The sequence below is a fragment of the Phacochoerus africanus genome, chromosome 15, assembly GCF_016906955.1.
Source record: "Phacochoerus africanus isolate WHEZ1 chromosome 15, ROS_Pafr_v1, whole genome shotgun sequence".
In the NCBI taxonomy this organism is placed as follows: Eukaryota; Metazoa; Chordata; class Mammalia; order Artiodactyla; family Suidae; genus Phacochoerus; species Phacochoerus africanus.
Genome location: NC_062558.1, coordinates 109,670,513 through 109,685,306, shown reverse-complemented (window position 1 = coordinate 109,685,306; position 14,794 = coordinate 109,670,513). Strand labels below are relative to the sequence as shown.

General features: G+C 50.3%; 1 protein-coding gene across 2 annotated transcripts in view; it reads left to right on the top strand.

The window, feature by feature from the left end:
* The window catches only part of CRTAC1 (cartilage acidic protein 1), a 153,880-nt gene that overhangs the window by 4,813 nt on the left and 134,273 nt on the right, over window positions 1-14,794 (top strand). The gene's annotated exons all lie outside the window — the stretch shown is intronic.

The following is a 14,794-nucleotide window of genomic DNA, read 5'->3' as shown; positions in this document are numbered from 1 at the left end:
TGAAATCAATTGGTTCATTATCACACCAAACACACCCTGGACCATGGAGGGGATTTCAGAAATGAGAAGCAGCAAAGGACCCGGAGGTTGTGTTGGAAAAGTGTGTGGAAAAACATGAAGGGGTTGGGGAGGAGGTGGGGGCAGGAAGACCTTTCTCCGCACGCTTGACCTCACTGAAGTCCTGGGCAGTGACCGGAGGGGTTCATTGCCCATTTGGCAATGTCTATAGATATTTTTAATTGTGACAACCAGGGCAGGGAGTACAATTGGCATCTAGTGGGCAGAGGCCAGGGATGAAGTTAACCATTTCTGCAGGGCACGGGACAGCCTCCCACTAAAGAACCGTCTGGCCTAAGAAGGCACTGGTGCCAAAGTGGAGAAACCCTGGACCAGAGCATCACAGCAGAGTGGAATCTCACAGCATCCTGGAGGCGGGAGGGATTTTAGAGGTATTCGCACCCAGCCCTCCCACTACTCAGCTGAGGAGCCTGAGATCCAGAGAGGGGAAGAGACCAGCCAGGATCACACAGCAAGCAGGTGGAAAAGCTTATCTGAACCTCAGACCTGCTGCCTCCTAAGAGTGATTTACCCAGAGCCCCCCCTCCCCAAGTTGTGATGAAAATTACATGTGAGCTGTGAAAACACTTAGAAAAGTATAAAGAGGCTCTTATTAATATTGCTATTATTAAGAATTTGGGAGTTTGGAAAGTTCTATTTCTGGCTATGCCACTGACTCATGCTGCAATATGGGGCGCACCATTCCCCTGCTCCAGGCCTCTCTGCGAATATGGGGAGGTGGGCTGGGGCCTTAGCAAATGATAGTCGTGTCATAATCATTATCTTTAGAGAAGAGGCCCAAGATTGGCCCTTCGAAAACCCTAGACACTTATGAAAAAAGAAAAGAGGAAATTTTTCCTTGAAAGAAATCATGTTGACTTCGTAAGAAGCAGAGCGTTTGCTTCTTGGAAAAATTCCAGTACCCAGGCCCTGTGAGTTGGTTCCAGCCCAGGAAATCTGATCAACATCCGGAGGAGAAGAGGATAGCTCCACAACGGACAAGACAAGCGGCTGGCCTTGTCCCCACTCCCTCCCAGAAAGGGAGGTGGGCACCTTTCCACCCTCCTTCTCCTGGACCCTCAGAGCAGGGAAGTTCTGCAAGGAGCCGGAAGGAGGGGTGGGTGGGTGTGTCATTAATTAGTATAACCTTGTTTACCTAACAGACATATTCTTAAAGATCTCTTCCAAGGGACATTTTGACATATTAGTTTAATTAGCCACAGAAGAATCGAGAGTGCTGGCAGTGCAAAATGACCCGCCCTGTGGTTTCCAGTTACTCTTATCTTTGTTTGCACCCACCAAGTACAGTGAGTGACAAGGTCAAGGGGGTCACTGCGGAGCCAAGGGGTCCGGTTGACTGAGGGAGGGTCCGTGGGGACTTCTTCCCTTACTAACAGCTGCCCGCAGCTACCTGAGAGCCACCCCCCTAGGGATTTGCGTTGGCATCCCTGCCCTCCTTGGGGAGGGGCAACAGGCCGGAGGCCAGTTCCCACAGGGATGGGCAAAGGAGCCTCACGGGAGGCCTGGCCCTGCTCTTGCCCTCCTTGCTTTCAGGATGGGAGGTGGGAAGTCCCTAGAGGCTGTCGCTAGAGGCCAGAGGCGCACCCCTCCCTGCCCTGGGAGCGTGGTCGCACTCAGAGATCTCACCCCGTTCTTGTCGTGAATGTCGTGACTGCCCTGCCTGTCCAGGCCAGGCCAGCCTCTGGAGGTCACTCCCTGTGATCAGAGGAGGTGAGCACTCGGGCCCCTTCTGTCTCCTTGCCCTAGTGATGTCATGCTGCCTTTCCCCCTGGTCCCTAAGAACAGACTCTTTCTTGGAATCATAGTCATGTACCAGTCATCTGAGAAGCTATGTTTATCCAGAGCCTTTGGCAGGTGGGGAAGTAAGAATCCCCAAGAAGGAGCAATGCTGCCTGGCAAGCAGTGGGGGTGGAGACACTGTGTCTTTTGTTCTCAACTGTAAGCTCAGTGCCCAGCACGGGGCTTGGCATGCGGAGGGGCTCGCCAGGTGTTCAGTGGGTGAACAAATGCATGTCTGAATGTCGGTGACCAGTCTGGGGCAGAGGTGGCCCTTGGTATTAAAGTGGATCTTCAGCCTGACCTGGGTCCAGGAATCCAGCTTTCCTTCTGGCTCCTTCCTAGAGCGGGCGCTTGGCACTGGGGGTCTACAAACCCCCAAAGGTCCCCCTGATCAAGCAGGGTCTGAGGAGCCCACACAGGGCCCACCTGTGAGATGGTACCAGCTCTGAGCCTGGAACAGGGTTGAGTTTCTCATCCTCTTCTCTCCTGTGGGTGCTCACCCCACCTGCCCCGCCACCAGCTGCGGCAGGGAAGCTCAGTGCAAGTCTACCTTGGTAGCTATAAACTGATAGAATGGAGAATCATTTGGATTGCCATCAAAAACAGACTAGGAAGTGAATCACTGCCTCACAGAAAGATTCCCAGGAGGCTGCTTTGAAATAGCAACGTCCACTGATGGATTTTTCAGAAAAAATCCTGACCCGTAGACACCACACCCCAGCCCAGCCCAGGATGTCCAAGTCCCCCCTGTGATACTCACTCACTTTTTGGAAACACAGCCTGCTTAGCCATCTTGCATACTGCTGCCCCAAATCTAAGATACCCTTTTTTTTTTTTTTTTTTTTTTGGCTGCACCCACAGCCAGCGAAGTTCCTGGGCCAGGGATCAAACCTGCGCCTCAGTAACCAAAGCCACAGCAGTGACAGCGCTGGATCCTTTAGGCCAGTGAGCCACCAGGGAACTCCTAAAATGCCCTTTCTAAACCAAGTCTGATCCTATCTCAGCCCAACTTCAAATCTCCTGCACCCTGTGACTCCAGGCTCCTCCCCTTGGCGTGGCAGGCAGGCTCTACAGGCCCCATCTGCCCTCTGCATGAGAGCTTGTCTCTGCCTTCTCCCCATCTCCCTCCTCCCCACCCCGGACACCGCATTCCAAAGACAGCCACTGCATTGCCACCTGCACCAAGCAGAGCCAAATCCACCTGGAATGCAGTTCCCGTTGGAATCCCAGTTCCCCATCTCCAAGGGGTCTTTCCTGCCGCCCTTCCCACCCACCTAAATAGGTAACCCCTCCCTCCTATGGGCCATGTCTGTGCTTTGTACCTGGGGCTATTCTGAATGTCTTCCATGTATCATGCCTCACCCCTGGTGGACTGTAAGCTCCTTGAGGTCAGGAGCCATGCCTTAGGCATCATTTCTAATCTGGCCCTTAGCATCTGCCAAATGTTGGAAGAATGGATGTGTGTAGTACCACACACTGAGGGGGTTTGCATTTGGAAAGCAGTGTTTAAAAAGTTAAAGAACTCCACCAGGGTCCTTCGACACATTAGTAACAGAGGCCAGCCACTGCCTCAACGTCTGACAGCCCCGCGAGTTCCATTCAACATTTGGCAGCGACTCCTGGATGGGGAGCACCTGGTGGGCCTGGATGCCATCTCCTGAGATGCATTTGTTCATTCAGCAAACATTTGTGCCTTCGTAATAGTATGATTGCCGTTACTTTATCTGCCATGGATGGATTTGGGTTGCCAGGCACTGTGCGTGCATCATTTCATTTCATTTCCCACTTTACCGACTAGGAAGTCCGAGCAGTTAATAATGCTTATTCAGGACCCGTTGTACACGAGGCTGGGAGATGCTAGTTGTCCTCTCATTTTCAGAAACACCCTTTCACTAGCTGCTGGTCTCTGTGGCACCCGCCTGCCTGGGTCCCCTGAGTTTTTGCCTGTCTCCTTCTGGAGGAGGACCAAGTCTTTTTCCTGTAAATGCAGCCACAGGCAGCATCTGGAGCTCTCTCTAGATAAAGAGAAGGAAGAGGAGGCCTTATATTTTCACGGTGATGGGGAAGGTGCATAGGACGTGGAGGCCCCTGCGGGTGGCAGGGTGCAGAAGATCTGGCATTTGCCTTCCAGGCTGGCAGTGCAGGACAGGGGACGGAGTGGAGAAACACTGATGACTGAGGCACTAGAATATACGCTTCAACAGAAGCAAAGACTTCCTTTTGTTCTCAGCTGTTTTCCCAAAGCTCAGACCATGGCTGGCAGAGGTGCGTAGGAATAGCGAATGAATGAGTGAATGACCGAATGGCAGCCTCCGGCTTTCTCTCCCCTCGGGCCTGGGTATTTGCTTTCTAGCTTGCCCCTCTGCTTCCAGCCCTGCCCTCCCCCCCCCCCGGGTTCTTTCTAACATTCCTCCAGCCAGGTCATCTCTCACCCTTCTGGCTCCTGTCGTTCAGGCTCACGGGGTCTCCACAGTCTCTTCCAGGCTCCTGGCCACACCCCTTCCCACCTCTGCAGCAGGGAGCCTCCCGGTCCTGCACTGGCACTGCACCAGCTGGCTCCTCGGCCTGGAACACTTTCTCCCCCTTGTGTCTCTGGCTCCCTTATCCCTGCCTCTCTCATAGGCCTTCCCCAGCAGCCCCAAGGAGAGAGGCTTGCTGCTTCCACTGTGTTCCCATCTCACTCGGTTTAAGACCAGGTTGGTGTAGTCAAAGAGTGATTGCCCACGGGCACCAATTCTGGAGCCAAATGGCTTGGACACAAATCCTGGCTCTACCACATTCTGGCTGTGTGACCTTGGGCAAGTTTCTTACCCTCTCTGTGCCTTTGTTTCCTCCTCTGTATAATGGAGACCGTAGTAATACCTACCTGGCAAGGTTACCATGAGTACTAAATGAGATCATCCGTGTGAAGGGTTAGAGTCATGCCTGGCACGTAGTCGGTGTAGGTCAGTGTTGTTATTAATACTCATTCTTCATGTAGACTTGCTCTGTGAAATTGCAGTAAGAAAAAAAAATCTCTGTTTGGCTTGTGTACAGGGTCCCATGAATTAGGCTGGGGAATGACGTGATCAGCTCCAAGATTAAGAAAGGGAGCTCCAGGAGCCATGTGGCAGTAGGACGAGAGATGAGAGGAAGCGGGAAACAGTTAACGAGTATTACTACTGTTCAGTTAAAGGATAAAGGGGGCAAATTCTGGGCAGTGGGGATGGAAAGACTGGGCAGCTTGGAGATGGGAGATTCACAAGGCAGGTTGAGTCGGTTGGTGATCCAGTGGTTGTGAAGAACGAGGAAGAAGCAAGAACCAAATATGACACCAGATTTCCAGTTCGACTGCTGGGGTTTGAAGGCGTCCAATGAATGTAGCCCACTTCCCTGTTCAGATTCAGGACCAATGCAGGGATAGAAAGGGGAGGGGCGGGGAGGGGAGGAAGGAGGCCGGGCACCATCATTATAGACACAGTTGTTTGAAGGCCAGGCTTCAGGGTGGGGTCCATGGTGCTTACTCATGCACCTGCACCCCCAGCGCAGCCCTCCCTGTGGGCGGGGATGGGACTGAGCCTCCCTGGCCAAGCTCAGCACGTGGCAGAGAATGGCCTCTGCAGGGAAGCAGGTCCAAGAAAGGGCTCTCTCTGCGCCCAGTTTTTCCAAGCTTACCCATCCGATGAGTCCCTGCTCCGGCCCTTGGAGGAGGGAGGAGGGGAAGGAGGGAGGCCAGGAATGATGCACTCATCCAGGATTTCTCAGTCTCAGCATTACTGACAATTGGGGAGGCATAATTCTTTGTTGTAGAGGGCGGTGCTGTGCATTGTAGGATGTTTGACAGCTTCCCTGGCCTCTACCCACTAGATGCCAATGGCGCCCCCTTCCTTGGGTGGGACAACCCCAAGTATCTCCAGACACTGACAGATGTGGAGGGCAGGGGGTACAAATCACCCCGGGTTGAGAGCCACTGCTCTGGTTCACTGGAAGGTCCCCCGGATGGAAACCTGGAGATGGGCAATGCGTGCTGTCTCTAACCCATGACACAGGGTGTGGGACCTTTAAATAGGCAGCAGCACAGGGAGGGCAGGTCGGGGTGGCATCTGGTCCTCCAGGCCTTTGAGGAATCTTCGGCCTTCCTTCTCCTCTCCTCCTGCTTCTCCTTATCCAGCTAACTTCTTAGCCACACCAGCCCACCTCTACAGAAACAGCCTTCTTCCCCACCCCCGCCACCAGGCTCATTTAGACATCTTCGTGCCCTTCCCCCGAGCACCCCTCACCCTGTACGGCAGGTGTTGACTAGCTTGCTCCCTTTGCCCTCAGCAGCCAGCACAGACCCAGGCTCATGGGGGTGGGGGTGGGGCACAGGAACTGTCGCGGTGGGTCCGTGGGCCAGGGCAGCTTATCTTAGCTCTCCTCCAACCAGGCCCTCCTTTGTGGGCCTCTTTGTAGCTCTGATGGCCCAGCCCGGGCAGAGCGACTCGAGTACTCCTAAGGCTGCCTCTCTTCCTCAAGCCTCTGCCCTCTTGCAGCTTCTGGAAAGGGTCTGTGCTCCCTGCCAGTGCCCAGCATCTGAAGCATCCAGGGCATTTGCTTTTGTGCGAGCTCAGGGTGGTGTCCTTGGCTCTTGTGATAATTGCTAAAGAACTGCTCGCCCTAAAAATTGCCCTGGAAGCTTCTCCCCACAGCTGCCTGACCCCACATCAGAGATCTAGGTTGCTTGGTTACCAGTTTTCAGACCCAATTCAGGAAAGTCCCAAGGCCGCAGAAAACTGAGTTTGGCTGCATATGACCCGCAGCCGATGTCTAAAGACATCTAGCCTTAATGCTCTCTGTGCGACAGGAAAGGAGGGAAGCAGTGAGCCTGGCCCCCAGAGATGTTCACCAGCTCACTTAACCCTTGAACCTTTGGCACATCGTAGATGTCCCATGATACAGAGGAGGACCCTGGAGATCAGAAAGTTACGGAACTAAAGTTCCTGCTGTGGCATTGCTGGTTTGATCCCTGGCCTGGCACCGTCGGTTAAGGATCCAGCATTGACGCAGCTGTGGCAGAGGTTGCAGATGTGGCTTGGATTTGATATCTGGCCTGGGAACTTCCATGTGCTGTGGCTGCAGCCAAAAAAGGGGGAAAATTAAAAAAAAAAAAAAAGAAAGAAAGAAAGACTGGAGCGTTCCCATTGTGGTGCAGCAGAAATGAATCTGACTAGTATCCATGAGGATGTGGGTTCGATCCCTGGCTTCGCTCCGTGGGTTAAGGATCCGGCATTGCCGTGAGCTGTGGTGTGGATCACAGACAAGGCTTGGATCCCACATTGCTGTGGCTGTGGAGTAGGCCAGCAGCTGTAGCTCCAATTTGACCCCTAGCCTGGGAACTTCCATATGCTTGCAGGTGCGGCCGTGAAAAAGCAAAAGAAAAAAAGAGAGAAAGAAAGAAGGAAGGAAGGAAGGGAGGGAGGGAGGGAGGGAGGGAGGAAGAGAGGCTAGAGATCATGCTAGCTTCTAGTGGCGTTGAGGTCCAAATCCAGGTCCCTGAATCCAGGCTTTGATATGTTTGTTTATTTATCTCTCTATCCCGCTGATGATTGTTTAGGACGTTTGCTTATAGAGCATTTTTAAGAGATTATTATTACCAGGCAATTCTTCCCACAGCCTGAAACCCAAGTCTCACCACCTCTCCCCCTTGCTAAGTGCCCCCTCTGCACCCCCCCCAGCCCCCGCCGTCCTCCCCTGCAGGAGCAGCCCCTGGTGCTCCAGTCCTGCACCTTCTGCCCAAGCTCCGCCCTTGGCATTTATCCTGCCTCCTCTGGGCTCCCCCGATGTCCTCCCATTGCACTCACACCACTTACTTACAGCTGAATGCCACTCCCGCCTGTGAGAGCTACGCCCTGTGCTTGGATGTATGGTGAGAGACACAGCATTCAGGAAGACGAAAAAGTTCAGTTCAACCTACTTTTGCAAATTCTATTTTTAGCTCTTCTCTGCAAAGATTGAGATGTTCACAGTGGTGTGACGGGAGGTTTCTGAGCCAGCCATGTAAAATGGGAGGTCACTCTGGCACCTGCCGCCCTTCTGCTTCAGGCAGTACCATCCTGTTCTGCCTTCTTCCCCAAACTCCTTATCCCGCCTCCTCCTCTGATACTGTCTAGCTAAATAGATTTTCTTGATAGACTTCAACAAGCTGGTGATGAATTTGGGTAGCAGAAACATTTTTCACTTCAAATCAGATTGCAGCTTACACTCCCATCTGGGGACCACGAGTCTGGGGCAGTGGTTCTCAGCCCAGACTGCCCACTAACATCATCAGGGGAGCTTCTGAAAATACGCAGCACCCAAGCCCCCCCCCCAGATCAATTAAGTCAGAAACCGAGGTGAAGGATCTGGGCAGCAGCATAGCGCTAAAAACTCTCCAGGTGATTCTACTAGGCAGCTGGGGTTTAGCTAGATTCTACTGGTCTAGAGCTTTGCTACAGGAAATGAAGTCTATAGACCAGCGGCCTTGGCCTCACCTGAAAGCTTGTTAGAATGCAGACTCTCAGGCTCCCATCCCAAACCTACCAAATCAGCACCTGCATTTTACCAAGATCCTCAGGTGATTCGTAAACACATTACAATTTTTTTTTTTTGCCTTTTTCTAGGGCTGCTCCCACGGCACATGGACGTTCCCAGGCTAGGGGTTGAATCAGAGCTGTAGCCACCAGCCTGCGCCAGAGCCACAGCAACTCTGGGATCCGAGCAGCATCTGCAACCTTCACCACAGCTCATGGCAACGCCAGATCCTTAACCCACTGAGCAAGGCCAGGGATCGAACCCGCAACCTCATGGTTCCTAGTCGGATTTGTTAACCACTGAGCCACAACAGGAACTCCAGGACATTACAATTTAAGAAGCATTGCTTTCTGGAAAGAACATTTTAAAATAATTGTATGACAAGTTACAAGCAATTTCTGCTGATTCACATTATCATTTGGACAGATTCCTTTTTTCCCCTGTGTAACAAATATTAATTGAGTACCTCCTAGTACTAGGCACTGTGATAGTTTGGTGAAATGCATTGGCATGCATTTGGCTTGCAAATTCCTGCCCATACTTCATTTTCTCTCTAGGCTCTGGCCACTGATGGTAGATATAGTAGATATAGATTTTGTTTTTGTTGTTGTTTTTTATGGCTGCAACCTCAGCGTATGGGAGTTCCCAGGCTAGGGGTCCAATAGGAGCTGCAGCTTCCAGCCACAGCCACAGCCACAGCAACACAGGATCTGAGCCGTGTCTTAGATCTACACCGCAGCTCACGGCAACGCCAGGTCCTTAGCCCACTGCATGAGGCCAGGGATCTAACCCACATGCTCATGCATGCTAGTCGGATTTGTTTCTGCTTAGCCACATGGGAACTCCATGATGGTAGCACTCTTTTGTCTACAGTGCCAGCCCTTTCCTTCTCAATTCTTTGCAAAAATTAGAGCCAGAATCCCTCTTTGTCACTCCCTATCAATTGCGGTAACTTGACTTTGAGTTGAAGACAGCTAGTACTTTGAGTATCTGATGGTCAACTGAGCCTGCAGCCCTGAGGAGCACATAGCCCTAGGATTGGTTTCAGCTCCTTAGATGGAGAGGCAGAGAAGTCCCTGGAACTAATCACTGTCATATATAGTATGGTTTCTTAACGCTTGCTGTTCAATGTGTGTAGTTTATGGAGCAGGACCATCACAATCACATGGGAGCTTGTTCAGAATGTAGAAATTTGTCCGTTCCCCCCGCTGCCGCAGATCAGCTGAATCAGAATCTGCATTTTAACAAGACCATCAGGTGATTCATAGACAGTAAAGCGCAAGAAGCACTGAAGCACTGGTTTAGAACTGTGCTTCTCAAATTTTGCAACCTAGTAGAATCACATAGGGAGTTGTTAAAATCCTGATGTCCATGCTGCGTCTTATGCCCATTGAGTGCACAGATCTTGGGAGGAGACTCAGGCATGAGAATTTTTGTATTGTGGTAAAATACATATAACATAAAATTTACCATTGTAACCGTTCATAAGTGTATAGCTCAGTGATATTAAGTAACATTCACATGGTCATGCAAACATCACCGCCATCCATCTCCAGGACTTTTTGTCTTCCCAAATTGACACTCTGTAACCATTAACACTAATTCTCCATTCTTCTCTCCGCCAGCCCCTGGTAACCACCATTCTACTTTCTGTGTCGATGAATTTGACTACTCGGGGCACCCAGCAAGCTTGGAATTATACAGCATCTGTCTTTTGTGACTGGCTTGTTTTCATTTAGCAGAATGTCTTCTAAGTTTGCCCATGTCATAGCGTGTGTCAGAATGGTCTTCCTTTTTCAGGCACATGATATTCCACTCTGTGGACACGCCACATTTGAGGCATGTGGATTGGTGGACCCTTGGGGAAAATGTCTAGTGGCTATTGTGAATAATGCTACTGCGAACATGGGTGCATAAAAATCCGTTTGAGTCCCTTCTTTCAATTCTTTTGGGTATATACCCAGAAATGGAATTGCTGGATCACATGGTGATTGTTTTTTTGGATTTTTTTGAGGAACTGCTGCACAGCAGTTTTCCAGAGCAGCTGCATCATTTTCCATCCCCATCAGCAATGCACCAGGGCCCCAATTTCTCTACATCCTCGCCAACAATTGTTATTTTCTAGTTTTTTGATTATAGCCATTCTATTGGGTGTGAAGTGTTATTTGCATTTCCCTAATGATTAGTGGTGTTGAGCATCTTTTCTTATACTTATTGACCATTTGTGTATCTTCTTTGGAGAAAGGTCTATTCAAGTTCTTTACCCATTTGGAAGTGGTTTTTTTGTTGTTGTTAAGTTGCAGGAGTTCTTTATATATTCTGGATATTAATCCCTTATCAGATATTTTCTCCCCTTTTGTGGGCTGCCTTTTCACTCTGATAGTGTCCTGTGATGCACAAAAGTTTTAAATATTGTTGCAGTCCATTTAATCTGTTTTTTCCTTTGTTGCCTTTGCTTTTGGTCTCATGTCCAAGTAATCATTTTCAGACAATGGTATTTTTAAAAGCTCCCTCAAGTGATTACAGCTAAGGGTGAGCAGTGTTTCTCAAACTTTTCTTCTTCTTCTTTTTTTTTTTTTTTTTTTTTGGTCTTTTTAGGGCTGCTCCCACAGCATATGGAGGTTCCCAGGCTAGGGGTCCAATCAGAGCTGCAGCCGCCAGCCTACACCCCAGCCACAGCAACGCAGGATCCAAGCTGCGTCTGCAACCTACACCCCAGCTCACGGCAACACTGGATCCCCCAGCCCACTGGGCAAGGCCAGGGATCGAACCTGCCTCCTCATGGATGCTAGTCAGATTCGTTTCTGCTGAGCCATGATGGGAACTCCCTGTTTCTCAAACTTTAACATGCGTTCAGATCACCTGAAATCTTGTTAAAATGCACATTCTGATTTATGAGGTCTGGGGTGGGGCCCAAGACGCTGTCTTTCTAGCAGACTCCTCTAATGCTGATGCTGCTGGTCTGGGGACCACGGAGCAGCCAGGGCGTAGAGGGGGCATTTCAGTGATTTCCTTCATCTGAGCCCTGAGATAGAGGGTAGATATTTACCAGACCTTTTCCTAAGTTGCCTACCTTCACTGTTACCCTCGCTGACCCTCTAACTTTCAACTGGTTCTGAAGAGCCCCAGTGGGTGCAGTGGGAGCCTTTGGCATAGCAGAGGAATGAGATATATTCTCCCTGCTCCACTCTCACCTTCCGAACCTTGAGGGGAAGCCATCCACTGGTCTGCCCATGCCCAGTGCATTCAGTTCCGCGCTAATGATGACTGGTTCCTATCTGGCCTTGGCCCCTGTGTGGCAACTGCAATAGAGCTCTGCTGAAAACCTATTTTGCTCAAAATCTGTTTAACATACTCAGAAAGGAAAACCACGCTGTGTGGTCTGAAGTTTATAGCAGAAACTGGGGAGAAAAACTGCTGAAGGTCTGCTTCTTTAGAAAAAAAAAAAAAATCTTTTAATTCATCATAGAATTTTACAGCTGGAAAGGACCTTTAGAGATCGACTCCCAAACCTTCATTGTGGAGAAGAAAGCTGGGACCCAGCGAGGCTGTGACTTGTTCAAGGTCACCCAGCAAAATAGAGGTCAGCCCATAGGTATATTCTTTCTTTCTAATCTCGCTTTAGGTTATTTATCTGGAAATGGATAGCACGGAGTTGCTACTTCTTCCCTTTGGCTCCTTTAATTAAAAGCTCTACTTTTCAAAAAAAGGTAAAAAGCAAGAGGCTGGATCATGGTTCTTCCCCCTCATGACCTTCATTAGAAAATGTCTATCAGATGCTTGTAGGCCCCTAATGGGACCTGCCTCCCTGGTAGCAGTGACCCAGATTGCAAGTATGGTACCCGGGAGGAAGTTAATAGCTTCTGGAAGGTATGCCCAATACCACTGTCTTCCGTGCCCATTGCAGACATCACAAGCTGATCACAGCACTCTTTCAAGCCACTGCCAAGCAGTTTGGCTCTCAAGTTGCAGCTCATTTGCCACCTCTGCAAGAGTTCATATTTTGAAAAGTCCAGTGACCTTCAGATCCACGCTACATTTCAACAGGTCTAAACTGGTTGCTAAATACTCTTTAGCGTCTCACCTTCCCCACCCCGACCCCTGCAGCTGCGTATTAATCCAATTATGAGTTTCCTTTATCCGACCATACTGCCTGCCAAGTTGCCAAAGTCATGCGTTTGCCTTTGGTGGTTAGACAGCCCCGAAGACGATGCTGTCTTGTTGAGACAGCTCTGTAATTTGAACTGACCTCACTCTGCCAGTGCAACACCCAACATGTGCCCTCCGAATGTGCCACTAAAACTTCCCTCCCAGGGAGGCTCGCTGAGGTTCGTTGGCTTCTGCCCTGCTGCTGGAGCTCCGCCCCGCGGTTCTCTCCAGGCTCTCCAACAAGGCATTAGGGAGGCTTCTGAATCAGGTTTGGCACTGAAGGCAGTGCCCGGGCCCTTCGTTTTGGTGCCTGGATCCTGCGCTGGAGCAGGCTCCTTTGCTGGCAGGAATGTCTGTCTCCATCTGGGGAGTCAGGCTTCAGATCCTCTCTTCATTAAGACATCAGCCTCACTCAGCCTCTCTCTTGGCTGCCAGACACACTGACAAGCCAGCAGGAAAAGTTCCATCAGGAAGAGATACGCCGCCCTTTGAAGGCAGGAAGGCATCGCTTTGCCCGAGGGACTGCACCTGTGCAGACTCTGGGGATCTAGTCCCAGGAGAGCCTTTAGCACACACTCTGTGGGTTCTGATTCTAAGCCTGTGGCCAGTGTCTCGGGTGGCGCCGTCCGTACTGTTCTGAGTGGCTCCCTTGCTCACTCAAGGAGAGGGTGGAGTCCTTCCACCTCCTTGGCCATTCTCATCTGGCTCCTGGGTGCCTGCCACCAGCTCCCTTAGCCCCAGGCTGTTTGGCAACACCCTGAGTTATGTTAGAGATATAATAATGAATTATACAATGGATTATACATAATTAATTTATAATAAAACACACACACAATGGTTTAATTTCTCCAAGTGAATGATGTACAGCCCGCCAGATCCTGCTGGAATACATTCCATAACTGACTGCTTCCTGGTCTGGAGGTGATGGCCAGCTGCCCTTGGGAGGGGCCTTGGCAGGGGAACCTTCCAGGTCACAGATGCCCTCCAGGCTGCCTCTGGGGTAGGTCCCGCAGAAGGAGAATCCTTTACTGACTCCACTGTTGTTCTAGTCATGGACGTTCACGGGGGTCTCATGCACCCCTGCACTGTCTGAGATGTTTCTTTTTCTTCTTCCTCCCAGCCTTGCTCCCAGGATGGGAGTTGCCCATGTGTTTATACTCTCCCATCCCTTCCTTCCTTCCCTTCCTTCATCCACTCCACAAATATGTATCGAGTGCCTCTTATGTGCCAGACACTGTCCTTGGCATGGTGTGTAAATGAACAAAGCAAAGATCCTTGCCCTGGTGGAACTTATGTTCTTCCAGAGGGAGACAGACACTAAATAATAAACATAGCAAATGAGGACATCATCCAGTCTACTGTACAGTGATAGGTGCTATAGAAAAAGAAAAGGCAGAGCAAGGAGTTCCCACTGTGATGCCGTGGGTTAGGAATACAACTGCAGTGGCTCTGGTAGCTTCGGAGGTGCAGGTTCGATCCCTGGCCCAGCACAGTGGGTTAAAGGATCTGGCGTTGCCACAGCTGTGGCTCAGATTCAATCCCTGGCCCAGGAACTGCCATATGCCTGGATGTGGCCATTTAAAAAAGAAAGGAAGGAAGGAAGGAAGAAAAAAGAAAAGAAAAGAGAAAGAAAGAAAGAAAGAAGAAAGAAGAAAGAAAGAAAGAAAAAAGAAAGAAAGGAAGGAAGGAAGGAAGGAAGGAGGAAGAAGGAAAGGAGGAAGAAAGAAAGAAAAAAGAAAGAAAGAGAAAAGCGAGCAGGTATTCCCTGGCATCATGGGGGCAGTCGCAGTTTTAAAGAACATAGTCAGGAGTTCCCGTCATGGTGCAGTGGTTAACGAATCCGACTAGGAACCATGAGGTTGCAGGTTCAATCCCTGGCCTTGCTCAGTGGGTTAAGGATCCGGCGTTGCCGTGAGCTGTGGTGTAGGTCGCAGACATGGCTCGGATCTCACATTGCTGTGGCTCTGGCGTAGGCAGGCGGCTACAGCTCCAATTGGACCCCTAGCCTGGGAACCTCCATATGCCGCAGGAGCAGCCCTAAAAAAAGGCAAAAAACAAACAAACAAAAAATTGTTCAAAGAGCTTAGTCAGAACAGGTCTTGTGGAAAAGTGGCAGCCTAGGGTTGCCAAGCCCTCTGTGAACAGGGACGAAAGGCCCTTCCCTGCCCACTGGGATTAGATTTCGGATGCTTTGGCAGCCAGATCTTTTTTTTTTTTTTTTTAATTACTCAAGTGAATTTATCACATCCGTAGTTGTATA